This window comes from Hypanus sabinus, chromosome 5 (genome assembly GCF_030144855.1).
Source record: "Hypanus sabinus isolate sHypSab1 chromosome 5, sHypSab1.hap1, whole genome shotgun sequence".
Taxonomy (NCBI): Eukaryota; Metazoa; Chordata; class Chondrichthyes; order Myliobatiformes; family Dasyatidae; genus Hypanus; species Hypanus sabinus.
The window spans coordinates 30,552,934-30,567,597 of NC_082710.1; the positions used below are offsets into that span (position 1 = coordinate 30,552,934).

At 38.1% G+C, this 14,664-nt stretch overlaps 1 protein-coding gene across 3 annotated transcripts in view; it reads right to left on the reverse strand.

Annotated features, from left to right (window-relative positions):
- Positions 1-14,664, reverse strand: part of cep120 (centrosomal protein 120) — a 94,501-nt gene that overhangs the window by 13,129 nt on the left and 66,708 nt on the right. The gene's annotated exons all lie outside the window — the stretch shown is intronic.

Below are 14,664 nucleotides of genomic sequence, written 5' to 3' on the forward strand. Positions count from 1 at the left end.
AGATATACCAGCTAAAAAGCATGGGATTGCTTCAGTTCGGAAGAGAAATTGCTCCTCGTATTAGTGTATGACAGGAGCTTTGAAGTGGCGAATCAGAATTGCTGCGATGCTAAGACCAAGTATGGACTCAAAGGGCCCATATATGAGAAATGGCTTTTCTTTAGCAAAGTTCAAAGTATATTTATCATCATCAAAGTATATATATGTCACAATATACAAATGTGAGGTTCATTTTCTTAAGGGCATATTCAATAAATCCATAATAGAATAACAACCATAATGGAATCAATGAAGGACCACATCAACTTGGATGTTCAATCAGTAACCAAAAGACAACAGTAAATACAAAAAGAACTAATGATAATAAATAAGCAATTAATATTAAGAACATGAGATTAACAGTCCCTAAAAGTGAGCTTACAGGTTGTGGAAATGTCTCAATGATGAGTCAAATAAAGTTATCCCATTTTGTTTTAAAAGTTTGATGGCTCAATCTAAACAGTGTCCTCAATTGATCTAGATGGTTTGGACTATCCCTTGGAACTGATCCATTACTTTGTCCTCCATTGCCAAAGGTTAACTGATTGGCCTATAACTACTCTATTATCTCAATCTTCCAATACCTCTGCTGTAGCTGAGAAAGATTGAAAAAATATGGCCAGTGTCTTCAAAATTTTCTCCCTTACTGCTTTTCAGTTTGTGATTATTCAGATGTAACAAGTTATTTATCTTCAAAGATACTAGACCTTTTATTTCCTCATTATGTTAATCCCATCATATTAACCCCTCCTTAATTACAATATTTGCAAATATTTTAACCTTGTGCAAAATAGTATGAGGATTAATCCAATAATGATAGACCACTAACCATGTTGGTGCTAAAAGTTCCAGGAACAGAAATCAGGGTCAAAATTAGCAGTCATATGGATATAGGTGGATTGATTATAGAATGCCAGTATAAATTTGTTAAAGACAAATCATGCCAACTAACTTGGCTGAATTCATAATGAAGCAGTGAAAAATGAAGGAAATGTAATTATTGTTGCAAGCCTAAATTTCCAGAAGGTACCACATTTTTATGACAAACCTGTCATTAAGTCGGAGGGGAATGGAATAATAGGGGCCAGAGCAGAATCAATAGAAAAATGGCAAAGTAACATCAAATGGAAGGTTTTCAGTTGGACTGTAGGGAAGTGCACACTGACATTTTCCAGGGTCAAATCATTTTTCTTAAAGATATGATTAATGGTTTGAACTTAGGGTATACACAAATTGATCTCCAGAATAGAAGATAACATTGAACTTGGAAGCATAGTGGACTGAGGGAAGTATAAATAGGCTTTAAAGAGATATAAACAGTACAGTTGGAAGAATAATGGTTGAAATTTAAAGCTGTTAAATGCAAAATGTTACATTGTAATAAGAAAAAGAGGACATATAAAAAGGGTATCTTTTAAAAGAGGTACCTCATATCTATGTTTTTGTATATGTACATATTTGATCTAAACTTCCAAGACAGGTTGAGAAAGTGGTGTGTGTATACACACAGTCATAATGAAACACTAATTTAGTCATGGCTGCAGCATTTAACCCAATTCTGGGTTCTATGATCTGGGAAAACTTAAGACTGATTTGTAAAGAGTGCATCGAGATTTGCCAAATTATTGAGGGATGAGGTACTTCAGTGACATAGAGAAGTTGGGGTTGTTCCCCCTGGATTATAGGAGGCTGTGAGGATATCTAACAGAAAAAAAATGTTTTAAAATATTAAGGGATCAGATAGGGAGAAACTGTTCAAGGGCTCCAGCATCAATGGAGAGCGAATGAAGATGAGTGGCAAAATAAAAAGTGAAACAAGAATTTTTTTTTGGAATGCAAACACTAGCTAGGAGCTGGACAACACCACAATATTAATGGATTTAATCACAGTATTTAAATTGAATCTGAAAAGAAATAATTTCCAGGGCTTTGGGGGAAAAAAACTGGCTGTGTTTTATGCAGAACAGTTTTGGACTCCACTTGTTCAACTGCTTATTACCTTGTTATAATTGTCATTAACTATTCAGGCAAGTTGAGGGTATTTCAACTTCTGTGCCCAATACATACACTAAGTGTCTGGAGAGTTGGGAGGAAAGTATCTGTCCAAAAATATCAAACACTTGCAGTGATAGCATTTATGCAGTTAAATAATATACAGGAGCAGAATTAGGACATTCAGCCCATCGAGTCTGTTCTGGCATACCATCGTGGCTGATTCATTTTCCCTTTCAACTACATTCTCCAGCCTTTTTCCCCCATAACCTTTTGATGTCTTGACTAATCAAGAATCTATCACCCTCTGCTTTAAAGATATGCAATGACTTGGCCTCCACAGCTATCTGGGTAATTAATTCCAAATATTCACCACCCTCTGGCTAAAGAAATTCCTCCTCAACTGTTCTAAATGGACATCCTCCATTCTGAGGCCATGCCTTCTGGTCCTTGACTCCACACTACAGGAAACATCCTTTTTGCATCCACTCAACACAAGTCTTTCAATATTCAATAGGTTTCAATGAGATCCCACCCCCTATTCTTCTAAATTCCACTGAGTACAGGCCCAGAGCCATCAAACACTTCTCATACGTTAAACCCTTCATTACCAGAGTAAATCTCCTGAATCTCCTCTGGACCCTATTCGATGCCAGCACATCTTTTCTCAGATAAGGAGCCCAAACTGTTTACAACACTCCAAATACAGTCTGACCAATGACTTAAAAGGCTCAGCATTATATCCTTGCCTTACTATTCTGGTCTCTTGAAGTGAATGCTAACATTGCATCTGCTTTTCTTACCACCAACTCAATCTGCAAGTTAATCCTTAGGGAATCTAAGCATGAGGACTCCCAATTCACTTTGCACTTCTGATTTTTGAATTTTCCCCCACTTAGAAAATAGTCAATGCCTTGATTCTTTCTACCAAAGTGCATGCCCATACACTTCCCTACACTGTACTCCATCTGCCATTTCTTTGCATGTTATCCCAATGTAAGTCTTTCTGCAGACTTGCTGCTGCCTCAACATCACCTGTCCCTCCACCAATCTTTGTATTGTCTGCAAACTTCTCCATAAAGTCATCAGTTCTGGCACCCTATTCACTGACATATAATGTGAAAAGGAGAGGTCCCAAATATTAACCCCTGCAGAACACCATTTGGCACCAGCAGCCAACCAGAAAAGGCCCCCTTTATTCACACTCCTTACCTCCTGACAGTCAGCCAATCTTCTATCTATGCCAATATCTCATCTGTAATTTCATGGGCGCTTTCCTTTTTAAACAGGCTCATGTGCAGCACCTTGTCAAAGCTTTTCTGAAAATCCAACATCCACTGACTCTCCTTTCTCTATCCTGCCTGTTATTTCCAACAGATTGGACAGGCAAGATTTCCCCATAAGGAAACAATGCTGACTTTGGCCTATTTTATCAGGCCTCCACAAACCCTTAAGTCTCAATCTTAATAATGGACTCCATCTTCTCAACCACTGAAGACAGGGTAACTGGCCTATAATTTCCTTTTCACTCCCTCCCTCTCATCTTAAAAGGTGGAGTGATATTTGCAATTTTCCAGTCCTCCAGAGCCATTCCAGAACTCCTCCACAAATTCTTCAGCTGCCTCCTTCAGAAACCTAGGGTGTAGTCCATCTGGTCCAGAACACTCCAGACCTTTCAGCTTCTCAAGCACCTTCTCCTTAGAAATAGCAATCACACTCACTTCTGCCCATCACTCTTGAATTTCTGGCATATTGTTTGTGTCTTCCACAGTGTTGACTGATGCAAAATACTTATTAAATTCCTCCATTTCTTTATTCCCCCATTACTACCAATCCAGTGTCATTTTCCAGCCGTCTGATATTCACTCTTGCCTCTTTATGGATCCGAAAAACTTTTTGTATCCTCATTTGTATTATTGGCTGGTGTGCCCTGTTGACTTTTTCTCTCCTGATGGCTGTATTTATTTGCCAAATGTTGCTTTTTAAAACCTTCCCAACCTTCTAACTTTTCACTTTTTTACTATATTATTTGCCTTCTCGTTTGCTTTTTTTGTTGTCTTTTCCAGTCATTAGGACCAGCTTTCACCCCAACTCATTCCAGAATGCTGAAGGTGTGGTAATTAATCCTGATTATCATCAAATGAAGGTGGTTAGATTCCCTCTGCTGTGATAGTCACTGGCTGGATTGTTTCATGTCAATTACTAGGTCATGCATGAATGCTGTCAAGGTTTGCTGCACATGCATGTCTAGCCAAACTAAAAATCACTTGTAATTTGAAGTAGAAATGAAACTGCACAGAGCAAAATTAATTTATTTCTACTTTATTCAATGTACTTTAAAAACAGAAATGTTGCAAAAACTCATCTGGTCAAACAAAGTCCAAGGCAGGTGAAAGCAGTTAATGAAAACATTAACTGCTTTCTTCCCACACGTGCTGCTTGACCACTTGGGTTCATCCAGCATTTGTTATTGCTTCAGTTGCCATCAACTGCATTTTTACTTGCTTTCCTATATTTATGTTTGTTTTGCAGCTCATATTTGCCTACACCATTATTTCTTATTCTCTTTCTCCACATCTATTAACTCACAATATTGACATTTTGATCATTATAATTCTCCATTCCGACATTCCAATACTTCATTATATATTACATAAAAAATAGCCAGTAAAACAAAACTCAAGCCAACTTTGTTTCTTTATAGCAAGATTTTCTGATTTCCAGTGGCTTCATGATGGATTAACTACCTCCATAAAATATAAATGCATTAATAATTTTGTCAGAAGACATTTAATGACTTATTTTGAATGGGAATTCCGGTTGCCCTTTTAGCTGCTTTAAGATAGATTAATTTCATAAAAATATCAGAATGACTAGAAGAATGAATAAAAGGTCATTTGAGTATCAACATATTTTCTTTCCAGTTAAGTCTCAAATATCAGCCTATTAATAATTACATTACCCATCAAGGTAAAAGAGAAAACTTTTAGGGTTCTTAAGGTACAAGATCATGGTATGTCTTGATTAGTAAATGTGTAGAGGATGTTTCCTCTCATCTGGTGGATACTTTTCTCATTGACTGTTAAGGTGATAGCAGGAGCAAGTGGAAGGCAGTTATTCAGTAACAGTGATGGTAAATCCAGGTTTAATAGGTTTGCAATGCTCATGTTGAGAGCTTTACCTATGTCACTGGATCTTTGATGAATAATTCTTATAAGCTTTTGCTGAAAAGCTTTTACATTTAATTCAGTCTTTCGAGCAAAGCACAGTGTTTCCTAGTACGTGGCTACATTAAGGCTGGGACAGTCATCAATTGCTTTAGAGACATAGAAACATAGAAAATAGGTGCAGGATTAGGCCATTCAGCCCTTCGAGCCTGCACCACCATTCAGTATGATCATGGCTGATCATCCAACTCAGAACCCTGTACCTGCTTTCTCTCCATACCCCCGATCCCTTTAGCCACAAGGGCCATATCTAACTCCCTCTTAAATATAGCCAATGAACCAGCCTCAACTGTTTCCTGTGGCAGAGAATTCCACAGATTCACCACTCTCTGTGTGAAGAAGTTTTTCCTCATCTCAGTCCTAAAAGGCTTCCCCATTATCCTTAAACTGTGACCTCTCGTTCTGGACTTCCCCAACATCAGAAACAACCTTCCTGCATCTAGCCTGTACAATCCCTTTAGAATTGTATATGTTTCAATAAGATCCCCCCTCAATCTTCTAAATTCCAGTGAGTATAAGCCTAGTCGATCCAGTCTTTTTTCATATGAAAGTCCTGCCATCCCAGGAGTCAATCTGGTGAACCTTCTCTGTACTCCCTCTATGGCAAGAATGCCTTTCCTCAGATTAGAGGACCAAAACTGCACACAATACTCCAGCTGCCATCGCACCAAGGCCTTGTACAACTGCAGTAGAACCTCCCTGTTCCTGTATTCAAATCCTTTTGCTATGAATGCCATCATACCATTTGCCTTTTTCACCGCCTGCTGTACCTGCATACCCACCTTCAATGACGGGTGTACAATGACACCCAGGTCTCGTTGCACCTCCCCTTTTACTAATTGGCCACCATTCAGATCATAATCTTTCTTGATGTTGAAAGATATCTTTGATAGCCTTTTCACAACAGAATATTTTGAAGGTAGCAACCCTAAGAGGTGAGCTTCACATTCTTTGTGACCTGTTGCTCAACCTCTATTGGATACTTATTTGTAAAATTTTGGCCTTGATTCTGTAATTACTCTTGTACGTAATTGCTGATTAACTTCATCAAACATATTCTCACACACAGTGGTCATAGTCACCTCCATATACCTTTCAAAATTATATGGCAACATCATCCCAATGGGCACCAATGTAATCCATGGCTATCTTGATATTGCAATTCCATTAAACTTCCTGAAAAGTTGGTTTGTTAGTGCTGGTCAACTTGTGCTGGCAGAGTACAGATGATATGCCTTGAATGCAACAAAAAATTGGGCAAAAGCACAACATACAAATGTTCCTGATCACTGTCATGATGTCAGTCAGGTGAGCAGAGGTGTTGTTGACAATGGGCAAGGCTTTGTTGTCCAATTTATTTCTTGAAAAATAACGTGAAGGGGGATCAAAATGGCATGATGAAATCTTGAAAGAGCAGAGCCTTTATCCAAGCATTTTGTTAAATCACCAATTCTTTTAAGGCGCTCAGATCCTCTGAGTGATAGACTGATCATGGCTTAAGCTTACAGTTATCTTCATCTCTTCCAAGAAAGCAGTCTGTGGCTACCTTGCAATGGTTTCTCATCACTCAAAATGGAAAGTGTTTAACGACTCCACTAATAAAGCTCCACTTCACCCATGGCAAGCACTTGTTTGGGAGAGTTGCCACCTTGCTCAATGCTTTGTTTCAGCTATTTGGGAACATTTTCCCTTGTTCTGATATCTGCACAAGGTGAATATTATGGGGGCTTTAATATTTCTTGACACAATCAAAACTGTCTTGGTGATCTTGTATACATCAGCACAATCAAAAGATCTGCAACTCCACCCCACTCCCAACCTGCATCTTTAAAGCCCTGCCTCATGTTCTCCTTTTTCCTGGATCATCAGTGAGCTCAGGGGGGGATCAGCCCATTGATTCTAATCTAACTATGTACTCAACCTTTAACTCGATATTTTCATTGTAATATTTCTGACCTTTCTAAGAGGCTATAGATTCCTAGCAGGACTATTTTGAGGACCTAGTTATATTTGGCCCATGTTGGTAAGGACTGCCCACTATCAATGATACCACGTTTATCAAACTTCTGACGCCCAGAAAATGAGGTTTTCATTTCTGTTAATTACATTTGGCTGAGTATTAATGCCTGTAGCTTGCCTTGATCTCTGCAAGGATTAATTCTTAGAACTTGAACCCATCTTAAAGGCTGCACAGCATAATCTGTGATAAATTCTGAAAATAAACTGAGCTTGGTGACCTGAAGGTACAGAAAACAGCATGTGAGGGAATGCAAAATCCGGTACACTTTCCCTTCATGGTAAATAACTTGAGGACTTGTAACCTAAAGAGTTAAAAGTACTGGAGTGAATATATTTAAACTGAGAAATGTCTGCACTTGGAAATAAGAGGGCAGCTTTCTATTTTATCAAAATGTCCTTTCTGATGATGAGTCACAATGTTGTGGTGCTCTTATTTCCATGCTTCAAGCTCAAGACTAAAATACATAAACAGTATATGTTTATGAGGATTTTATAAACCTCATTGAGGATTTTATATTTTATAGCGGCAAAAGGCTAAGCAAAAGATGACTGGTACCAGTCAAATTATTTTCATACTTATAAACAAAAACCCACTCAACATGCAGACTATATGCAATACTTCAAGACCACCACTGCTGCAGGCACATCTAAGATATTTGAAACTTTAACTTCAAATTTTTAAACAGACTTAATTCTTTAAATGCAGAGAATTATATGTAGCTAATAGTAAAAGACACCTGCTTATTGATATAAACTAGTGAAAAATCCAGTCACTAGGCAAGCAAAAAAAATTGAATGCATAAGTATTGTAAAATAACAAACTTAAAACAAGGGACTGTAAAACTGAAAAAAATGAAACTCGCGCTTACAGGTGGCACTAAGAGGACTCTCTATCATGTAAATAAACATCTTTACATGGGAGTGCCGCTCATAAATCTTAAGAAATGTAAGTATGCAGTTAGACTAAACAATGGTCAAACACTGCCCACTGATTGAAGACATTAGGAATAACTCTTGGCAGAAGCTGAAAAACTCAAGTGTAGTTTTCTGAAAATAACCCACAGCTGACAAGAGGGTTGCAAGTCCTGGATGACTTCACGACTGAACCTCAAAGTGCTTTTTTCTGGATATTTAAACAGACTTGGCTAAATTACTCAGAAATTAATCAGGTTAATTATTTCACAATTGTGAAACCAGGAGGGAGATGTGTACCAATTGATAAGAAATTGTATTTCTCTGAAAGAAAGAAATACATCTTGCTTTTAAAAATCATTATTCACAAAACTAACTTTTGTAAAGAAAACAGATTGCAGAAACAAGAAAATAAGAAACTATTTCACCAGAACAAAACAATAGTCTGAACTTAAACATCGGGTCATAACAAACATGTCTTCACATTGATCTTCTGGCATATAAAATCAAAATTACATGTCTATTCCCATCAGGCTACAGCTGGATACCGTCATGAACAGTTTATTGAGAAATTTGGAAACTTCTATCTGCATGCAATAGTTTATGGTAATGTTTGACAGAAAACAAAGATTTGGGAGTTTCAAGTCACTGACTGATATTTTAGACCCACCAGAATTCAGCAAGAATGCAAAGCCTGTCACGGTCATAGTGAGTGAAAAGGGCTAATCATGTTTTGATGCTGCTTTCCTCAAGAATTATGAAACTCTTGAAATCGAATAGATTTCTGTGACTGGAGAAATTTTACGCTTAAAAAATATGGCAGCAAATGCCAAGTTTTTGATTCTTAACCCAAAAGATATTATACAACTATATTGTATATAGTTTTGGTGCTGCAGTGGTCAATTGAACATGATTTTTTTGAAACAAGGATTCAAGCTTGTCTTGGCAACTTCTCCTTCACAATCTCCATTAGCAGAGGTGTATCACAAAGCCATATGCTTAGCATCCTACTCTACTTGCTTTATACTTATGACTGTGATGCTAACTACAGCTCCAATGCCATATTCGAATTTGCTGATGACACTTCTGTTTGGGGCCAATCCAAAAGGTGATAACAAATCAACACATAGGAGAGAGATTGAAAATCTGGTTAAATGGTGCCACAACCACCTCTCACTCAATGTCAGCAAAATCAAAGAACTGACATTGACAACAGGATGAGGAAACTGGAGTAACAAGAGAAAATCTGCAGATGCTGGAAATCCAAGCAACAACACAACATGCTGGAGGAACTCAGCAGGCCAAGCAGCATTTAAGGGAAAAAGCACAGTTGACATTTCAGGCCAAAACCCTTCAAATGTCGACTGTACTTTTTTCCATAGATGCTGCCTGGCCTGCTGAGTTCGGCCAGCATTTTGTGTGCGTTGAGAAAACTGGAGTTCCATGAGCCAATTCTCATCAGGAGATCAAAGGTGGAGAGAGGTCAGCCACTTTAAATTCCTTAGTATTATAATTTCACAAAGTGCATCACCTCACACTAATGTTCCCTCTAATTTGTAATGACAAGGGTGTGCAAAAATCTTGAACTGTGCAATTCTTTGCCCAGTGACAACAACGTGTGTGCACTGAACTTTATACATATAGGTATTCATTTTAAAAGCTAGCAAAACACTGCCAATAAGAACTTTGATCTCTTCTGGGTTCAATCATTTTCAATCTCGTTCATCTGCACTCTCACAAAACATACACAGCAGGCCTGTAATGGGTGATGAAGGATTTTCTTGCTGAAACTTTTGCACACCATCCAAAATGATATTATCTGCTTGGTAAATGACACTTTAAAAAGTCATGTTTTCAAATATCCACTTGCAAATTCTCCAGCAACTTTTGCATCCTGGCAATACATGCAGGCAACACCAGTTTCTGTATTGTACATTTCTAACCTCATGAGCTTTCAGTGTAGCAGTTTCTACTGTTTCCTTAAACCATTTCACTTTACATGAACTAGCAGTACTTTGGTACTTCACGCCCCTTTGCTTCTTTGGAATTGGGCATAGTGAATCAATAATTTCTTCAATAAAAACAGTATAAATAAGCCAGTTCTAAAATCTGCAGGCAAATCATTGCGTACTCCATGTTGTCAACACCATCCACCTCAGTGTACACATCATGAAATACAGTTTCACGGTGTACAGCTCATGAAATATACTTAACATGCCAACAAGGTAAAGGGTGACAACCTTTTGTATGTAGTTTAAATTCCTTTGTTCGCTGGTAGCAAAAGATGTGTGTGTGCACACACTTGCACACCTTCGAGGGAACAATACCTCACACTTGTATGGATTAAATTCCACATGCTACAGCTCAACCCCAGTTTTTCAGCTAGGTGATACAGGTTAAGTAACCTTTATCCGAAATACTTGGGGCTGGAAGTGTTTTGGATTTCAATTTTTTTTGGATTTTGGAATATACAATGAGAAAGCTTGGAATTACCATCATTTCCAACTCTAAATTTAAGTGCTGCTGGTAAATAGTTTTTATCTTACAGTTGTTCATCACACATAACGGTAAAACTTATTACATACCATTAACATAATGAAACTATGTCTCCATCTACAATGTCATTTTTTTGATTAAAAGGTATATTGTATTTTTAAGGATTCACTACTACCATCAATTTTCAATTTGTGGTGATAGATCTTTCTTTGTTTCATGATCACCATGCCATTAAGAAGCACATGTTCACTCCAGCGCTGACAAATCCATTCTTTCAATGTATGATCGAGATCTTTATTTTTTACTTAATGCAGTGTTTTTCTAATGGAAGAGCTGTTGTCCTTTTGATAAGGGAGGATACATCAGCAGTACTTACAGGATATTCTTGTAGGATCATTTAATAAGGCCGTTTGGGTAGAACGTAAAAATTAGAAGAAAATTGTCATCTCATAGGGCCTTATTATAGACATCCCAAAGGTCAGCAGTTTTGAGAATAGTAGGGTAATGCTAATGGGAGATTTCAATTGCCTGGGTCACCCAGAGTGTAAAGTGCCTGGATAGGGTGGAATTTGTGCGGTGTATCCAAGGCAGTTTCCTCATGCAACATATAGTGAAACCTACCTGGGAAATAACAATACTGGAGCTCTTCTTAAGAAATGAAGCAGGTCAAGTAACAAGTGGCCATCAACAGTTCTATTGGTTTTAAAGTACATTAGTTATAAAGAAAGACAGAACAGGTCCATTTGCTCACTTGGAGCACAGCCATCTTTAAGGCAGGATCTAGCTGGAGTTAACTGGGCGATAGAAAGTTAGCAACTTGGAGGCTTTTAAAAGGGTCATATCAAGAGACCAGGAGCAGCATGCTCCCATTAGGGTGAAGGTTAGACGTACGAAGTTCAGGGAACCCTGACTGATGAGACAGAGGCTCTGATAAGGAAATAGAATCAGAATCAAGTTTAATGGCACTGGCATAAGTCATGAAATTTGCTGTCAAATGGGAGCAGTACACTGCAATACATAATTACAAAAAACTGCAAGGTACTGTTCATGGGTTCAATGTCCATTCAGAAATCTGATTGCAGAGGGGTAGAAGTTCTTGAATCATTGAGTGTGTGCCTTGAGACTCATATACCTTCTCCATGATGGCAGCAATGAGAAGAGGTGATAGAGGCCCTTAATGATGTAAGGAAGTGTACATCTTGCTTAGGCTGCTGGGTACGAAATGAATTTCTTCCCAAATATAAAAAATTTAAGAGGGACGCCAAAAAGAGAGTATGGGATTGATTTGTCAGGCAAAGTTCAAGGCAATCCAAAGAGGTTCTTCAAGTGTATTAACAGTTAAAGAACGATGAAGGAGAGACTAGGTCCTCTTAAAGGCCATTAGGATTGTCGTTATGAGGAGTCTCAGGAAATGGCTGAGATTTTTAAATATCTACTTCTCTTTAATGTTTACTAAGGAGAATATCATGGATAGCAAAGAAATGAGGGTAAGTAGTGAAGTCTTGGATAATATGCATATTATGAAGAAAGAGGTACTTGCAGCCTTGAAACACATTAGGTTGGCAAATCCAAGTACGGACCAAATGCATCCCCAGACCTCATGGGAAGTCAGGGAAGAAATCATTAGAGGGCTTGGTAGAGATATTTGCTTTGTCATTAACCACTGGCAAAGTTCTAGGCATTGGAGGGTGGTTAAAATTGTTCCATTGTTCAAGAAGGGTAGCAAGGACAGGGCATGGAACTATAGGCTGGTGAGCCTGACTTCAGTTTTACAGAAGTTACTGGAGGGAATTTTGAAGAACAAGATCTGTCATCATTTGAATAGTTGGAGTTTTATAAAGGGGTAGTTAAGGAAATAGATGAAGGCAGCAGAGTGGATGTTGTCTATTTGCACTTTAGCCTTTGATGAGCCCCACATGGCAAGCTGGTATGGAAGGTCTGAATTGCATGGGTTTCAGGGGGAACTATCAGATTGATTCAGATTTGGCTTGATGATGGAAAGCAGGGGTGATAGTTAAAGGTTGATTCACCAACTGGAAGCCCGTGACAAGTTGGGTGCCTGAGGAGTCAGTGTTTGGGATCTCTTATTCATTTCTTATGTAAATGACTTGGATCTGAATGTACATGGCACGATCAGGGGTCCTATTGATAGAGAAGCAGGTTACAATGAATTACAAAGAGATCTTGATCAGTTATGGTGATAGACCGAGGAATGGCAAATGCTTTTCAACACAGATGAGTGTGAAATGATGTATTTTGGACAGTCAAACCAAGGAAGGACTTATACAGTAACTAGCAGGGCACTGCCAAGTATTATAACTGGGAATTATAATTGAGAATATAACTGCGCAATTCACTGAAAGTGTTAGCACAACTACACAGGGTGGTGAAAAAGGTATTTCGTAGAATGCTCTTTATCAATCAAGACAATCAAGTTTAGGAGTAGGAACGTTATACTGTAGTTATACAAGCCATTGACAAGATTGCACTAGAGCACTTTTCATACAAATGATGTAGTTCAAAGTGCTTTACAATAGGATAAAGTGCAAACAGGAAAATAAAAGACAGAAAGATGTCAGTTCAAAGCAAGGTTAAATAAACAAGTTTTAAGCTGGCATTAAGCTGTCAACTGAGTCTGTAACCCTTCACAAACAAGAGAAAATCTACAGATGCTGGAAATCCAAGCAACACACTGGAGGAACTTAGGAGGTCAGGCAGCATCTATGGAAAAGAGTACAGTTGACTTTTTGGGCTGAGACCCTTCATCAGGGCAGAGTTTGCGTGCATTGCCTACATCACTTACAGTTTTAGGTATTGAGTTCCACAGTTTAGAAGCAGAGATTTTTAAAAAAGCTGACCTGCCAATTATCTTTTGTAGGAGATTGCTTAAATTTAAGAGACCAGTGGAAGAAGACCTGAGAGCTGAAGCAGGATTATAAAGCAAATTCCATGACATACTCTGGACCCAGATCACTGAAAGCTTAAAAACAAGATAACTTTAAAATCAATTCTAAAAGGTACAGAAAACCAAGGCAGAATAGTTAGGACAGGAATGATATGCTTCCTCTTCCTGGTTTTTAAGTCTAGTAGCGGCATTCTGAATGAATTGTAGTTTGTCGATAGATTGCTTTGAAAGGCCAGTAAAATGCATTCTAGTAATCTAGTCTATTTGATATAAAGGCATGAATTAGTCTTTCAGATTCATTATGTGATAGAAACAGACGTACCTTTGCAATATTTGCAATAAGTGTAGAAATATTGCTCTGGTCACTTTCTTTATGTGAGATTTAAAACCCAATCTGAATCAAGAATAATAGCCAGGTTTGTTATAGACTTTCCAACATCATATTCCATCTGCCACTTATTTGCCCATTTGCCTAATCTGTCTACGTTCTTCTGTAGCCTATTTCCTCAAAACCACCTATCTTCATATCGTCTGCAAACCTTGCAACAAAACCCTCAATTCCATCATTCAAATCATTGACATATAACGTAAAAAGAATTGGTGCCAACACAGACCCCTGTGGAACACCTCTAGTTACCACCAGCCAACCAGAAAAGGCTCCCTTTCTTCCCTGCTAATCAGTGCTTCTATGCTGTATTATTCCCTGCACGCAAGAGATTCCTTCCTGAACAATGCAGCAAAAGCAGGAGGGCTGCCAAATCTTAAATATGATTACCTTCTGACCTCCTTTTGCACGAAGAACCCACAAGGAACATCAGGAGCAAAACTGAGAGTTGACTTTTAATTTCCTGTACTAAAATGGTAATGCCAGAAATAGCTAACCGACAGCTATTGTGGTAGGTGAGGGTAATTTAGCATAACCTTAGTAATGTAGTATAGACCATCTGATGTTTTTTTTAAAATCTAAACTGAAACGCCAGAAAACTTAACCATGCTTAAGTACATCCATCAGTTTTAATGTCAATGTGATGGTGCACAGAAACTAAATCTTATGCAAATTTATATATAAAGGAT